This window comes from Falco naumanni, chromosome 15 (assembly GCF_017639655.2).
Source record: "Falco naumanni isolate bFalNau1 chromosome 15, bFalNau1.pat, whole genome shotgun sequence".
Classification (NCBI taxonomy): domain Eukaryota; kingdom Metazoa; phylum Chordata; class Aves; order Falconiformes; family Falconidae; genus Falco; species Falco naumanni.
In genome coordinates, this window is record NC_054068.1 from 3,652,912 (window position 1) to 3,669,361 (window position 16,450).

At 46.2% G+C, this 16,450-nt stretch overlaps 1 long non-coding RNA gene across 2 annotated transcripts in view; it reads right to left on the reverse strand.

The window, feature by feature from the left end:
* The window catches only part of LOC121097706, a 58,544-nt gene extending 48,468 nt beyond the window's left edge, over positions 1-10,076 (reverse strand). For both annotated transcript variants that reach the window (XR_005831057.1, XR_005831056.1), the window contains exon 1: positions 10,031-10,076. This is a non-coding gene — a long non-coding RNA (uncharacterized LOC121097706). The remainder of the gene's footprint in view (positions 1-10,030) is intronic.
* Between the last annotated feature and the right edge of the window lie 6,374 nt (positions 10,077-16,450).

Here is a 16,450-nt window from a genome sequence, read left to right on the forward strand (position 1 = left end):
CCTGGAATTCAACTTCACCTTGCCAAGCATGGCTGTAAATTTCCCTCTGCTCCCGTTCTTCCCCTGCATCGCGGTGTGGCTGGCCTGAGCTTACCCAAACCCAAAGCGCTGAGGCCAGAGGCAGGGACAAGGCTCTGCTGATGCCCAGTGCCAACTGACTGGTGGGGACAGCAAAACTGGGCACGCCTCACGGGTTTGCCAGTTAGAGAGGAGCCAGCAGACAGTGTGCAGTGCCTCATGTGGGCCATGGGCTCTTGGGGTCTGGGGGCTCCAGGGTCCAGATCTACAAATCTGTCCCTCCCGAGCACATTTCCACATCGCTTCACAGCCAGGGCTTCAGTCAAATCCAGCCCTGGCAGCAAACAGGTCCTCCAGGTTTATGAATCATCTAATGAGCAAAACTGCATTAAGTACACCCAACCCCAGTAGTGTCAAAGTAGGTATTCAGGACTCAAAAATTATGGTATGGCTTAAAAACAGTGAGTTTAAAAAAACCTACTTTGAATTAATTTTATTTGTCTTGTAGTGTGCAGTCCCTTGGATTGAAAACTGGACAGTGGATGCACACAAAGTCTTAATTATCAGCTAAAATTAGAGGTATGCATCTGAGAATGAACACTGGGTATAGTCACATGATTGCAGGAGCTGACTAAACTCTCTTTCAGCTAGTTGGTTCATGAAAAAAAAAGGAAAACAAAACCAAACCAAACGCCTACACCCCCCCACCCCCCCCAGCTTGTTTAATGAATTGCTTAACAAGTGGTGATACTTCAGTTTATGGTGATTCATTAGATCTTTATTCTCAAGGTGATTTGTGGTGGGCTCCTTTGGAGGCATTGATGGATATCTGCCCATCTGAATCAGCAGACCTCTTTATCTCAGGGCTTCAGCAGCTCAGTCTTGAATGCATTTTGGTTTTGTGACACCTCTGCTGTCACCAGGAGGAAGCCTGCCACAGGGGAATGTGATGGACGACTGTGGCAGAGCCATCAACTGGGACTACATCTCCTGGCTTATGGGGTGCCCTGTGCTAGCTCAGAGAGAAGAGAGAAAGCAACTCCCTCACTTGTTTTTTTAATTTGTTAAAATAACAGCTCCATATTCCCAGGGGCAAATGTCAGGAATAATTGCATGCAAATTGCACTGGAGTCATGCTAACGCACCCATTGCCACCCAAGGGCTCCTGAAGGGTTAATATCGAGGGCTTGCTGGAGTTCAGTTAATTTACAACTGGAGACCTTTATCATCTCACACTGACATTGAGGGCTCACATTTCGCACTTAATTACTTGTTCAGCAATCACGCCTGGAAGAGATAGATGTGTTTCTGTGTTTAGCCCATGCAGCTGTGAATTGTTTATTTACTTATCGTCAGGCCGGGAATGGCTGTAATTTAAAGGTTCAGATCTCTGCTACCCTGAGCGGTGCAGGTCTTCCTTTAAACACTTCCATATTGCTGCAGTGGAATTTTGCTGGAGATGCCCGTCTTCTCCTCCTGTTGTGGGTAATGGGCCAGCAGGTGTTCCTGGTTATCGGCAACTGTGATTATTTATGCTAAACAAGTGCTGCCAAGTTCACAATCATAACGAAGGACCGACGGAGATAAATTTTGGAAGGTAAAAAGCAGGCCAAGGAGATGAAGCAAGATGAATTCCAGTAACTCAGCTTCTGGGGAATGACTCGATCCCTATCTCGGCCCTGGAATAGCTGAATCACAGCAGCTTCAAACAGTGGCTCACAGCAATTCATAGGCCAAATGGTGTAATTACAATTTAAGCTGTCAAATGGTGACCAGATGGCTTTATCTTTCACACCAGAGGCCTAAGAAGTTGGTAGGTGTGACCTTTCCACATACCAATCCACCTGCATGGTGCATGAGGTCTGCAAAAGCCCGCGTTCTGGGCGCGCTCGGCCATGTGCGCTGGCGCCCATCCTTGGCTTTGATAACTTTTGAGCAAAGCTGGGTAAAATTAACAGTATCAGTTTTCACAGGGCTCCCAGGCTGCATCACCCTTAAATGCCAAGACAGCAGCCACCATCAACGTTGTTGGACTACTTCACCACACGTGGATGCAGAGGGTAACTGTAGTAGAAAGAAGGGGGGATGCCCCCCGTTATTCCCTTGGGGCACATACAGTCTTCCCGTCTACCTAGGAAAGGAAGAGCTGGGCAGGACAAGACATTCTTGGTTCAATAGCTGGCTGGCAAAATATATCTCAGAAGGAAAAGTGGTGAAACTCCCTTCCAAGAGGGAGTAGGCAAACTGGCCTGTCCATACATCCATCGGCCAGCCCGTGCGCAGGCAGAGCTGCAATGCAGGAATGCCACATGGCAGCTGTCCTTGTGATGGGCGTGATGGAGGAGAGCTTGGTGGTGGAAACAGCCTGGACACGTCGTCTAGTTCCTGGAGACTTGTTCTGGGCAAACCTCCGTCCAATTTCCCCCCAGAGACCACCTCCCAAGGTTAGGTGCTTGCTGGGGAGAAGATCCTCATAGCCCGTCCCATCGCCGAGGATAGCTCTCTGCAGCCTCCAGGAAAACACAGCCTGGTCCGGCACCGGCCAGATCCCATAGGAAAGCACTCAGCTTTGCAGCAGGTCTCAGATTAAAGCAATATTAAAAATAAGGACTTTGGGTTTGACATTAACCCCAGGGCTGACACATACCACCACCAGCAGAGTTCCTGCCTCAAGACTCTTGCAGAAGCCAACCTGCTTCGATTTAAAGAAAAGGCTTTCCTGTCCCACGTTCTTATGAGAAACACACATTTCTCCCAGTCCCAAGGTTATTTCTATCTCACAAACGAGGAGAAGGGGATGCAAGCTGACAGGGAACATGGCAGAAAAGGCTACTGCAAAGAGGTGGTGCTTCCTAATATTATTTTTTTCTATTATCATCACCACTGCTGCTGTAACAAATTACCGATCTCTGAAGATGGAACATCATCAAAACAGTGTAATAATAATATATAATAAACAACAGATCAGACCTTTCTGTTTTTGAAGAAGAGTAAGAAATATTTTTGGCCATACACAAACAAACAAAAAGGCAGATAATTCCAGAGTGATTTGAATTTTCTCAGACGCAGATATACAATCTTATGTGTCACTTCAGTAAAGTGAAAGAAAGAAAAGAACCTAGATAGGTATAATTGAATTACAGAAAATCCTGGAATTTGATGAGAGATAAAGTTACCACTAACTCCCTTAAAAAAAAAAAAAAAAAAAAAAAAAAAGAGAGAGATGACATTAAAATGTCAAGAAAGCAGTGAGCTGCTTAATTGAACGTTCAGTTTTGGGTGCGTTCACAGTCGTGTCGGCAGCGCACCCATGTACACACTGAAGCATAAACACTGCAAAATGGAAAGAAACCCAAACCACAACTTTTACAAAGGACTGGAATGAACGGCTCAGAAATGCTGCAGGATTTACAAAAGAGCATTGCAAGGCAGAAACAATTGCTAGCAAAACCTGAGCAGTAACAGCCCTGTACGTTCAGGCGTGCCGGCGCTGAGAGGGGCTCTGCGGGCTGGATTGGTGCGGGTGGCACAAACGAGTAGGACCCAGCCAGCCCCCAGGTAGCCACCTCCTCAGTGACCCACTGACACAGAAAATGGAAAGAAATAACTTATTTCTTTCAGCGTTTTGCTGGTTTTCCTCCTTTTTTGATTTTTGCTTCTGCTGATTCCAGTGCGATAGGTAGCGGCAGCGCGGGTGTTCAGGGTCGCAGCCTCAGCTTAGGGAAATGGGGCTTTTCAGTGAATTATGAAAATTTGACTCAGATGAATCTTGCCGCAATTGAACAGATATAAAATTACAGAAGGTAACTATTGGCTATAAATAAGCTTCCCAGGCCATCAGAGGAATTACTGCCAAGCTGCAGATAACCTGTGAGCAGAGAGATTAAAGGCAATGGGCGCACTGAGCTATTTTGAAGGCAAGCGCGGAGGGGAAGGGACAAACATCCCTCCCGCCGGCTCCCCGGCACTGCCACTTCAGTCAGGCTTTTCCACACTTCGTGGGAAGTGAAAAAGTTTGCCGGGACCCTGAGGGGCTCTGAGGAGGCAAGGCGAGCTGGGGAGGATGTGCCATGGTCCTGCTGGATGCCACAGGGCACCAGCCCAGGTGTAACAAGTACCAGGGGGAGAGAGAGGACCCTGCACTGCTGTGGCACCCATATTATTTCTGTCGTGAACCCACATACCACTGGTTATTGCAGTCAACTGGTTCAGTAATCATACTGTTCTCAAATGCATTTTTTTGCACCAGGCATTTGTAGTGGAGCGCTGGAGAAGAGGGACTTCTGCAGGCGATGCCTCCTCGGCTCCGGGACCCCAGGGCAGCGGGGGGATCGTGCGGTCTGGGGCTCGCCACTGCCCCACATTTCAAAGAGATTTTATCTGCCTGGCATGGAAGATTTCCCAAACTGTTTATATTAAGAGCAGCTTTTGATGCCAGCAATGAATATTACTATATTACTGAAAGGAATCAAAAGCTAAAGTGCTTGCGTGTACAGTTAATCTATCCAAACAGAAAATGTTTCTTAAAAAATTACGGCACTATTTTTATAACAAACCTCAGCCAAACTCAAAACTGAATAAATATAATATGTTCTTTTAAAACCGATTTATTTTTTTAATCATGGGCAAAAATACTTTCCTTGCTTTCATTCATCAGCTAATACTTCACCCCCCCATGTTCGAACCCGGAGATCTGCCCGCGACGGGATTTCTGTTTCGGAGGCACTGGGGCTGAAACACCTCCCGAGGCTGGCGGGGAGGCGGATGTGAGCACGTTAAGTTAGCATCCCAGCCAGCCTGTGGTTTCTATCTCTTTTTAACAAAACCATGAAGAAGGCAAGAAAATGCCTCAAAAGGGCCAGTAGCAATGGGAAAGGCAGCCACCCTAAAACCCCGATGCACCAAGAGCCTCAATAAAAGCAGAGCCGTGTTATTTCTGCAGGATTAGGCATGGGCATCTATTCCTCCTGACACGCTGTTAAGGCAAGAATACAGAGCTGCTGTCTTCATGGTATTAAAAACTGGCCTGTCGAGTCATTACCACAATGTAATTTCCATTAGGGTTGCTTATAGCAGTTTGGCCCTTCCTTTTTTTTTTTTTTGGATTTTTTTTTTAATGCTATTATTATTATTACTATTTTATTTTAACCAGAAGAACTATGCAGAACTTTTCCTGGAGTTTTTGAGCATTTATTTAAACTTGCGTTGTTGCCCAAGACCACAATTTGAATCTCTCCAACCTCATCCCACGATCTTTTACTCCCCTAAACACGGCGTGCATCGGATTCTCTCACGAAGAGGAGTCAAACCAAACAGGCTGCAGTGTGCAAGTACCCTCAAATGTAGTTAAAAATTACTAGAGGAGACGGCACTGGGTGATGAATAGGCGAGCGGGGAAACCTGACCCCTGAGAGCTTACATATCCCCTTTTTGTTTGCTTGTTTGTTCTGCTGAACTTTCCAGGAGTTTCAGCTGCCATCAAACCCGGGGCCTTACCGTGCTAGAAAAAGCCATGAAAATGCTTTAATTCCTTATCACCACATTGGTCATTTGCCTATGTATTTTTTAAGAGGGGATGATTCAGGTTGCAAACTGTCATAGAAAAATATATTTAAATTTCTTCCATCTGATTTTCTTGTATGAAAGAGAAACTGTGTTTGGGTGCTGTGCCGTTCCCCCAGCATCTGTGCGCTGCTTATTCTGCTGCCCTGCTAAAGGTCAAAAGCAGGTAATGTATGTCAAAATTTCCACAGACTGGGGTAAGCTCTGAGGTTGTTGACTTTGATATCAGTTTTCTTCCACCCTGGGGGGGGGGGTGGGGGGAAATATCACTCCAGCTCCTCATTGATTTTTCATGGAAATTCACCAATTTCTTCTATTTTAAGATCTGGTCTCTGATTTCTCCCTGATTATCATATCCCTCTGCCCCCAAAATGAAGCCCTGCTTTGTTTCAGCTCGGGATGATGATATCATCATTACTGCACTGAGCACAAGGCAAAAATCCCAGTTTGCTGGATCATCAGTGCTGAATGACAGAAGTTACTTCAGAAAAACAAACAAACAAACAAGCAAAAAACCCCCTAGTAAATACAACTTGACAAAAGAGGAAAATAACGAAAGAAAAAGTTACGCAGAGCCTGCAATAGGAACGTGACGTGCCTGTGCCTTTGTGCAGAGGATGCTAATTAGCTCAGCGTTGCAGAATTAAGCACTGTTATGACTTTAAATGCTCCTTTTGGAAATCACACTTTGCTCCGGCTGTGTTTGTTTTCTTTCAGCTGACCGTCACTCTCGTCCCTGGCTTCAGCCCTTCTGGTTTTAGCTGCAAGCTGATACAAGGGGGGAAAACTGCTTTGCGTTTCTAGCACTGCAGATAATACGAGATGAACTGATGGAACGAGCCACGTAACTTTATGGTGTGTCCCCCTCCCCGGCTCTGCAAGGGGCAAAAATGACCTCCAAACAAACAAAATGTTGGTCGCCAACATGCTTAATTGGTGCAGAACTGGATTAGGGAGTTTCCATTGGGCTCCTGAAGGTTTAAAGCCCCTTTTTTTCAGATATCTTAATAGAGATGTTGGTATTAATTAACCTCTTGGGCTCTTGCAGATGTTACAGGGAAAGTATTTAAAACTTACATTGTAAAATATATCTGGGACATAAGCACGCTATTTATTACTGCTGAAGTCCAGAAATCTAAGGTATTAGAATTATTTTTTTTTATTAATTGTCATTGACTCGCATATTCAACTAGAAGTGTCATTTTATGCCCACTACATTAATTAAAAAAAAAAAAAAAGCTATTGGAAACTTTACTTGTCAAAACAGCCAGAATATTCCCTCCCATGAGAGCACAGGAAAGCACTAGGGGTTATTAAAAGAAATCCAACAAATCAGACTTTTAACATTTACTCAGATAATTAATCCAGAGAAAGAGAGAAAGGTACAGCAAAGAAATGAAAGCAGGAAAAAAAATTGTACTATAAGAAAATTTCATAGCCTAAAATAAAAATATTTTTTCTAGATAAAACAAAACAAATGCTTTAAAATTTATTTAGCCATTAGTGTGCACAGATATTTAATTATATATAGCAAGCTAACATTTCCGATATAGCCTACCAGTCATAACTTTGAGAAAATATACAGTTCAGTCTTTGTGAATCAGGGTGTTTTAAAGCTGTACAGGTAAACTCCTTTAAATGCAGTGGTGTGTGATTAACATACAAATTTAATTCTTTAGAACATCTTTCCCAAACGAGTATAAATGTGAAGTCTGCCCTTTAAATTAATGTCAGCAAGAAGTCAGGGGAAAAAATAAAACAAAACAAACAATAGCAAACAGTTTGAGATTGATTCTGCTCTTGCTAACCTCATTGTAAATAAGAGACTGGCTCTAATTTAGCTAATAAGATTTCACCAGTGTAAATTAAATTATGCTAATTAATTTATGATTAAAACAATCTCTGTCTTTGCAAACAAAATATATTTTTTTTTAACAATTAAAGGATTTTCTCAAATTAAAAAGAAGTGCTGGCATGAGATGTAAAAGCAGAACTACGGACAGAATGTCACTGTGAGTAGAAAAAATATTTTTCCTAATTGATTTATATTTCATTTATTATTTTAGAACTTTAATCATATTTATTATTTAAAATTGCATCTATAATCTCTCAGATCAAACCCAATTTGTGGAAAGCATTTTTCTCATTGGCATCACGTCTTTGCGCAGCATACAACATACCCACCATCTGTAAGTGCGTAAAATTAATTTGCCAATGCATGTAGCTACCCCACGAGATAAGGGCTGAATTACCAGGGGTTTGAACCTTTAGAAAACAGGAAAGGATTGTGTATAATCTGTTATACATTATAGTTGATTGTTATGGTTTTTAAGTGTTCTATAGTAACCAATTATTTTTATAATGCCTTTAATTGCATAAAAAGCAGATACGATGTGCACCACTCAGGGCAGGAGGGTACTGATTTTCATTCTTGACACAGAAACCTACCCGATAAAATTTTTAAGCTGTGTGTTGATAAACCAAATGGTACTGTAAGTATATAACAAGTGCTGAAAAGATAAATACGCTTTCAATTGCAATGCAAATACGTGTCCCGGCAGCAGAAGGTGACCAGTGCACGAAGCCACTTTCTCCCTCCCGCACTGCCAAACTCGCAATGCCATCTAATGGAGAGCACAAGCATCTTCCCTGATAGCGATCTTTGCTTAGCTTCAACAGCTTTAAAAAAGCCTTTACAAAGCAATAGTTTCAATGGAAGAATAACAAAATCCTGTAGCAAAGGCTGGACAAATATTTTGATTGCCTTGCTAGATGTCAACACTTGAAATGAGTAGCGTTGTCTCAACCCATCCCTGTCTCACGGGCAGATGCACGTGGCCCCTAAAGTACGAGTCTCGGTTTTATAGGAGGTGCAGGGCTGATGCGGTAGCTTAGATTTATTATCTTCTTAGAAATCCCCCATTCCTGTTCGGCAGAAAACTTGGAGACGTGACCCAGTTGCGACGCAATGTGAAAATACACTCTGCTGCACTAATCCCTGCTCTCTGACGTGTGGTCATGACATGCTTTCATCTTCCCCATCGCTCACCCCCCTGCGCCCTGGCTCACGCACCCAGGCACGCACAGGCACACACGCACACGGCCACTCGCAGAGGGATGCACACAGAGAAACCGAGACGGGGGCGCAGAGACAGGGAATCAATATGCCCTTGCCTTAAAATGCTCTTCACATGTTGCATCTGCTTTCTGCAGCTCTGCAAACACCTCGGTGTGTGAGCACCTTCCCAAGAATGCTTTTACGTACCTATCCGTAGGCAGGCGTGCATCCCTGCTGCCAAATGCATGCACAGGGATCTATACACACATATTTAAATATAGGGGTGAACTACACTGCATTTTCACCCATGCAGCAAATAAAACTCGACCAACTTTTAGGACTGGCTCCCAAACCAGGCAGGCCCTAATTCGAAGATGATTTAACATTTCCACCCCAGTTAAATGTCCTTGGGCTTAAGACTATCAGAAAGCGGTTTGCGTTTTGGTCTCCCCTTTCCCAGTTGCAGCTGAACAAAGCACCATTCTCTCTGACTCGTCTGTATTTTCCTTTACACTGTACCCAGGGTTTTCCTCTAATTTGTTTCTGTAGGGCCTGATCCAAAGCTCCCGCTGATTTCAGGAGGTTTGGGATAGGGCCCTGCGCTTCTTCAGCCCCTGACCTGCTGCAGCCAGGTCTGAAATCAGTGCTGATTCAAGTGATAAATATCAGGCCACACAAAAAGTAGTTTAGAAGGTGGGCTGGGGGGAAAAGGCTGTAATTTTCTGTAAAGTGTGCTGTCCGTATGCCAAGGTTTGCACCCCCACACCACCTATGTCAAGCATATTCTAGTACGGTAAGGTTAGAGATAAAATTCAGCTATAAGAAAGATGCAGTTTTAAAAGCAGCAGGATTAAAGACAGCAGTTAAAGCCAGTAGAGCTGGGGGCGGGGGGGGGGGGGGGGGGGGGGGGGGGGAAGGCAGCAAACGGTGCAGAGTAGCTTCGCTGCTCTCAAAAAAAAAACCCAAAACAAAAAAAAAACATGTAAAATAAGTGCAGTGAAGCCCAACAACAGAAAACCCGAAGCAAATAAAAGCGAGTGGAACAGATTTCCGTGTTTACTTTTCTTTCTGCAGTTGGATCCCTTGTCGTAGCCACAAGAGCTGCAAGGGTAGGACGCGAAATGGGAAATAACAGACAGGGAAAATTAAAAAAAAATCTTTTAAAGCAATTGAAGGCAAAGGAAGCAAACCCAAAGCCTCCAGCCTGGGCCAGCGGAGCTGGGAGCTCGGCGGTGCCGCTCCCCAGGCTCCGTCCCGGCAGCCCGGCGGGGGCTGCGGGCAGCAGCGCGGAGCGGGGAGGGGACGGCGCAACCCCCGGCCCGGAGGGGAGGAAGAGGAAGAGGAGGAGGGTTTCGGGACGGGGAGAGGGAAGAGAAAAAGTCCAGTACATACAGCTCGATGAGTCCACCAGCCCCCAGCCTCTGCTTCTCTCTCTCTCTCCCTCTTAAGTAAAAAAGGAAATGCGGTTCTTTTTTTTTCTTTCTTTTTTTTTTTCCTCTCCCCCCCCCCCCCCCCCCCCCTCCCCCCCCCCCCCCCCCCCCCCCCCCCAGAGTCAGAGAAGGAGCCCTGAGGAAGCTGGCAAACCCTCTGACCAAACAATCAACCGAGGAAATGCAACACATTCGTGCGAGCCGTGCGCTTTGACAGGGAGGGGAGCGAGGGCCGGCGGGCGGCGCGCAGTGTGCCGCGCAGCGCAGTGCCGCTCAGCAGCGCAGGGCAGCGCAGCGCAGGGCAGGGCGCTGCGCGCCGCGGGCACTGCTCCCACCCGCAATACCCTCTCACTGCTGTGCTTTTACCCCACGCAAGCATCCCCCGTGAGCTCCAGCATCTCCCGCGGGTGCGGCCGCCCGCTTTCGCTTATTTTGCTGGCTGCGGCGGAGCGCAGGGCAGGGGCGGGGGGTGCCGGCCGGGCTCGCCCCCCGAGGGGCTGCCTGCCTGGCAGAAGTGCTGACATCAGCCCATCAGCCCCGACACGAGCTGAAGGGCAGCTCCCCGCACCGCCGTGCAGGGTGCACAGCCCTTCCCCAGGAATGCTCTGCCCTTCCCACGGGCTGGGATAAGCAGGATGGAGAAAGGAGCTGGTTCCTTGCTGGCATTTCTTTTAGAAGTGCAATTCACACAAGGATGAGTGTAGCCAGGAGAGGGTTTGGGGGTTTGTTGTGGGGTTTTTTTGGTTGTTTTGTTTTGGGTTGGTTTTTTTTGGCTTTTCTATAGCCTCTGCTTCTTCTAAGTTTTCCACAGTTTACCCGTTCCTCCCCCTTTCAACCCGTTTCGGAATGATCGTCTCTGCCTGCCGATACGGACCGAAAGGCTCCCTCCCACCCCACCACCCCACCCCCCTTACGAAAATCAAACAAATAGATGGATAAATGCAAGCAGCGGAGCGGAGCAGCCCTCCCGGCGCAGCTCGGTGCTGCCCGCCCGACAGCATCGCAGGGGGGACGCGCTCCGCGGGCAGCGGCAGCCGCGCATTGCCGGGGGATTGCCGGGGGAGTTTGGCTTCTCTTTAGGCTCTCATCTGGGCGAAGGTAACCCACCAAACCCCCCAGGGAATTTTCCCCGGTGGGGTGGGTAACCCACCAAACCCCCCAGGGAATTTTCCCCAGTGGGGTGCTCCACCAGATGCTGCTAAAGGCGGCTGGAGAGACCCCTTCCCCTGCGGAGCCGGGCCGGGGGGGACCCCCGGGCAAGAGGAGCTGCCCTCCCCCAGAAACGTGGGACACACTCCGGGGTCACTGCTAAAAGCAACATAACTCCGTATTTTTTAATAAAGAGCGTTCTCTTGCGAGCTGGCTGCCTTCCACCCACCCCACGGATGAGCTGGCTCTGTAAACACTGAATAGAAGATTAACACTGCTGTTGTAACCTCATAGAGAGATCTGTGCCGTACCAAAGCCTTTACTGCTGCTGCTCGATGGGCTCCATAATGGCCCTTTTGTTTTAAGGGTGACAACAGCCCCGGGTCCTGCCATCCTCAGCACCGCAGCCCAGCTCCGGCCCCTCTCCATCCCCATCCCGCCCCTGCCCGGGGGGCGCCGAGGCTCCGGGGGTCCCTCCCAGCAGCAGGGGCTGCAAAAAGCGGCAGGGGTTTTTTCCGTTTTTTTAAAAATTCATTTTTTTTTTTTTTTTTTAAATAGGTGATGTCTTAAATTTGGCAGCCGAGAAGAGCTCGTAACCAACGGCAGAGCTGCAAGGTTTACCAGCAGATACCGGCCTGTTCTCAAGAGCTCCTCTACCGACCGCCAGCATCTCGGGAGGGGAAGAGAGCAGCGCTATCCGCAAGTGGGAGTGCGGGTAATTTATTAGAGAAGCTTAGTTCAAAGGGGCTCCTCTGCAGCGCCGTTAACTGAGCTCCGTGTTTGTGAAAAGGCGGAGGAAAGTTGGCAAGGGCAAGTTCGTTTGCCCGGGCATTAGCCAAACACACCGCAGTCCCGGGGGAGCTGCGTCCCGCACGGGTGGGATGCGGAATGGGGCGGGGGGCTGCTTGTTTTTCCCGTTTTGCTAAAATAGTACCAAGTTAAGGGGTGTGTGTGGGAGGGATTGAAGAGCAAATAGGGGAGAAAATCCTGGGGGCAGAGCCGAGCGCCCCGGGCCGCTGGGCGCAGAGCAGGGGGGCAGCAGCGCCTGGCGCAGCCGGCGGACCCACCGCAGCCTCCCTCCATCCCTCACTGTTACCCGCCTGCGCAAAGCTCAGCCCCCAGAAAGAGGGTTTAGTTAGCAGAGAAGAAGTTGAAATAAGAACCAGTGGAAGAAAAGGAAAAAAGAAAAAAAGAAAATAAAAAAGGAAAAGGAAAAAGAAAAAAGAAAAAAAAAAAAGAAAGAGCAAAAAAAAAAAGCAGTTCTGCTTCCCACTCCGCCACAAACAAGACTTTCCCATAGCAAACCGTGTCCTTGGGTAAGGATTTTCCCCTATATCGTTTTACCCTCGCAATTCCTTTTGGAAAATCCCTGTAACACGTTTGGGGGTTCCACCCCGTTTGCTCTTTGAGAGTGCTGGTGCCATGAGCTGGCTCGAGTGTGGTGGTTTGACTTGGTTTGAGCAGCCCCTGTGACAGCCACACTGGGGCATTTACACCCGGTATAAAATCGGAATAAAACAGCAGATCGAAGTTGGAGGACCCGGAAAACCGTCAGACAAAACACACTGTAGGCAGAATGGGCTTTACCTTTATGAGACGCTACAAATTGCTGCTATGGACACTTTGGAGACCCTTGAAATCCCTTCATTAGCTATTTGATGCATTTGACATCCGAGCTCATTGTACCCCCGAGGCGTCCAGAACCTTGAAAACCAAGTTTTATTAACCTAATAAAACGCACGCACACAAAATTCGGGGGAAAATTCAAGAATCAAAAAAGGATGAAAAAACCAACCCCCTCTGACGAGTTTCTGGAGATTTTTCAAGGTTGGATTAAATGTGGAGGAAACGAACTATTTATTTGTCAGAATATTTCTTTTTTTAATTTGTCAGATTTTTATTTTTTTTTTTTACTTAGACTATCAGTTTTATAGCAGATTTGCTTTATAAAAGAAATCAAGCATTCACTTACATTCATAACTGACAGGCTGTCTTCGATTCCATCTTTATGATATATTTTCCTTCTCCCTTGATTCCTGCATTATACAATAACTCAGTCATTTTTATGAACAAAGGGGAAATATAATGAGAAACATTACAGCAGCCGCGTGCATTTTCTGCCCACTAGCAGAGCGGTTTGCATGTCATATATTTTGTTTCCAGCCAAAAGTAACGATCTTAACTTCTTACATGATGGGAAGGGATGTATTTACAGTGTGGTCATTGTACACCGGGATATTGGGACTTTTTTGTGCCATAAACATCACCTGGGCGAGGTCCCAGCGCCGCTTCCCACCCCTTGGTGGGCAGCATCCCTCCTCTGGCAGCATCAGGGAGAAGGGGTCCAGATGTTTTGTCCTTGCTCTTCTTTTCTGTAAATTAATAATGAAGGAGAAGAAATTAATAATTAAAAAAAAATTACCTTTGTGAGTGCTTTGACCTAAGAAATTTAAACAAGCTTCAAGCTCGCTCAAGCGCAGCTGAAGCTCTACTGCAGCCGCTTCTCTCCTGCACAGTGCTCTTAATGCCCAGGACACATGTTGCTCACTTAAAGCAGTTTCTGGCACTTGTTTCCACCAAAAAGTCCCGTTTGGGGCTCTCTGGGGCATGCTTGCTACCTGCCACCGATAACCCGGGCTGTTCGCACCCTAACTGAGGCAAAAGTGCCATAAACCCAGTAACCATTAGCAATTGGTAAGGGAGTGTGCAGACTGTAAAGCTAAGTGTGGTATCATTCAGATAAGGGTTTATCTATATAGCCATTACACCCACACTTGCCTCTTTAGCATGTAGAGAGGCTGGGGGTGTCGATTCCTGTAGGCAAGTATTTATCTAGTCCCTTTTGGACAGGAGGATTTAATCCAGGCTGATTTGACTTCCCAGGAGACACCCATTTCTTGGATTTGTTTGGTGGGTTGCAATGCTGTGGATTAAAATCCTTAAAAGCTTGCTGTTTGCCCACAAAATGAAAAAAAAAAGATAATCTGGGTGGGGTGATGTGAGTCTTAATAGACACTGTCTTTTCTGTCATTCCATCTCGGTAAAGTTCATAATTTGACCATATACACAGGCTGTTGATAAAAGCAAGCTTTATATATATTTCAGGTAAAGAAGGAAAAAAAAAAAAAAAAAAAGGAAAAGGAAAAAGAAAATAGGATCCAATCCTGCCAGCTGTCACTTAGGCTGGACCATGCAGGATCAGGTCCATGTGGTTCAGCTGAAAGTAAAGCCAGCAGCCAAGTCACCCTCAGACTGGAGTATCACAAGGATTGGGCCCTGGTGATGGATACAGCAAGGAAGCAGCTGGGGAGGATGTCTCTGAATTGGCACTGGTGTATACCCTTGTCCGAGCCACCTTGTTAGGTCAGTTCAGAAAGTACAAGCTGCATGGTGTGAGCTGCATGGATTAAGTAGTATTAACAAGATTTAGGTCCTGATCCTGCATCCTCAATCTTTCTCCCTAGTGGAGTTCTATCTGCTTAAGGATGCTTTCATGCACTATGGACTGCAGGGTACAAGAGACCTTGAATACCAGGCTTTCATTAATCCAACAACAGCAGATAAAACTAGTCTAGGAGGTAACTAGACACATATTCTGTTGTTTTATCCTAGTTCTTTTGCAATTCCTGTAAAATGTAAGGTTTAGTACAAAGTTTAGTGCCATTTGTCTTCATTTTTATTGATGAGGAAACTGAGGCACTAGGAAAAAAAGAGGTTTAGCCAAGGTGCAATTTCAGTGGTAAAGTGCAAGATTGAAACAGGTTACTTGCACCCCAGCCTGGTGTATTTATACCAAAGCCACACTGACTTTCAGATAATAGTCTCTGAAGTCTCTTACTGAAGATGATGGAAATTTAAGTATTGCTTTCAAAGAACAGGCTGAGGAGACTGGTAAATGATCACTTGCCATCGATCCTCTCTGAACAGCTCCCTAACTTTTTTTTTTTTTAAATAAGCAAATCTCCCAGCCCCATCTGGGGCCTGGCGTTGGGTGTGGTGTGGTGTGGTGGGGGTGGCTGTAGAAAAATGAGAGCATTGGTATGCTTTGGTCCAGAAGGAAATAAAATAATCAGTCTTCCAAGCAGCATTTTCAAACAGGGCACAGCTGCAATCCGAAGCCCTTCTCCCAGTTGCAACTGTGCATTTTTAGAAGGGTACCCTTTTTGATCCATCTATAAAATCCTAAAATATGACAATTTTGCTGGCAGCAGAATGCATAAGAGCAGCAGGCTGAATTATTCATGGGAAAGCCAAGCCATAACTTTCCGTGATATGGCACAAACAAAATTCAGGCTTAGACACGAGTAGAAATCTTACACGCTTTAACTTAATCCCAGTATAATGGAACCAGATTACAATAAAGAAGTTTTTTCTCAGTAGCTGCCAGCTTTGAGGATAAGGCTGTGGATATCGTCTTGCTATCTTCCTATCCTCGTAATGAAACTCAAATCCAGAGCCCAGAAAGCTGGGGGAAATTTTGCCACTGAGTTAAGTGAGAAGAGATGAAATCTCTTGATAAAATAACAATATTCCATTACAGTTGGTTTTGGCCAGTTACTGTCCTGTGTTTGCAATCTGCCTTGCTTCAGCAACGGTCATTAGGGTGCAGGAATCTCATTAACTCCAGCAGCAAATCCTCATAAGCCAGAACTGCAGCATCAAGGCATCTACCTATCACTCATGGCAGTGAGATCTGAGGGCACCAAGTCCTGTGCAAGAGAAGCTTTTTCAAGGCAAACCTTCAAACGTGTCCTCTGGGAATTAGATGCCCAAAGAAGGCAGACACAGCCATGTGGGTCAGGTCCCCCTGTGCCGGCATCTGCAGGTTGTTGATGTGCCTTTAGCTGAGCCTTCCATGGGGTCCCATCTGTTCTCTCGCTGTGTTTACCTAGCACCCTCCTTGCTTTAAGCTCGACGATTGACTGCTAATATTGAACTCCAATAGGATTTTCTTGCCCAAAATGTTGTTCCTGAGGGCTTCTGACAGCTCCCTTCTGTGATCCCATAAAATCCACCCCCCTCCTTGGCCCCCTCTTGCATTTGGTCTTGGCAAATGTGCTAAAGCAGAAACGAATGGGCCAATAAGTAGTTTATTGCCTCACTCATTTGGGATGCACAATGACCCTGAGTACCCCCTGCCTCGTAATCACATTAGATTGTGTTAGCTCTCAGCCTGCCACAGAAAGGTCCATTTGATATATTTCTGTGTTTAAAAAAAAAAAAAAAAAAAAGT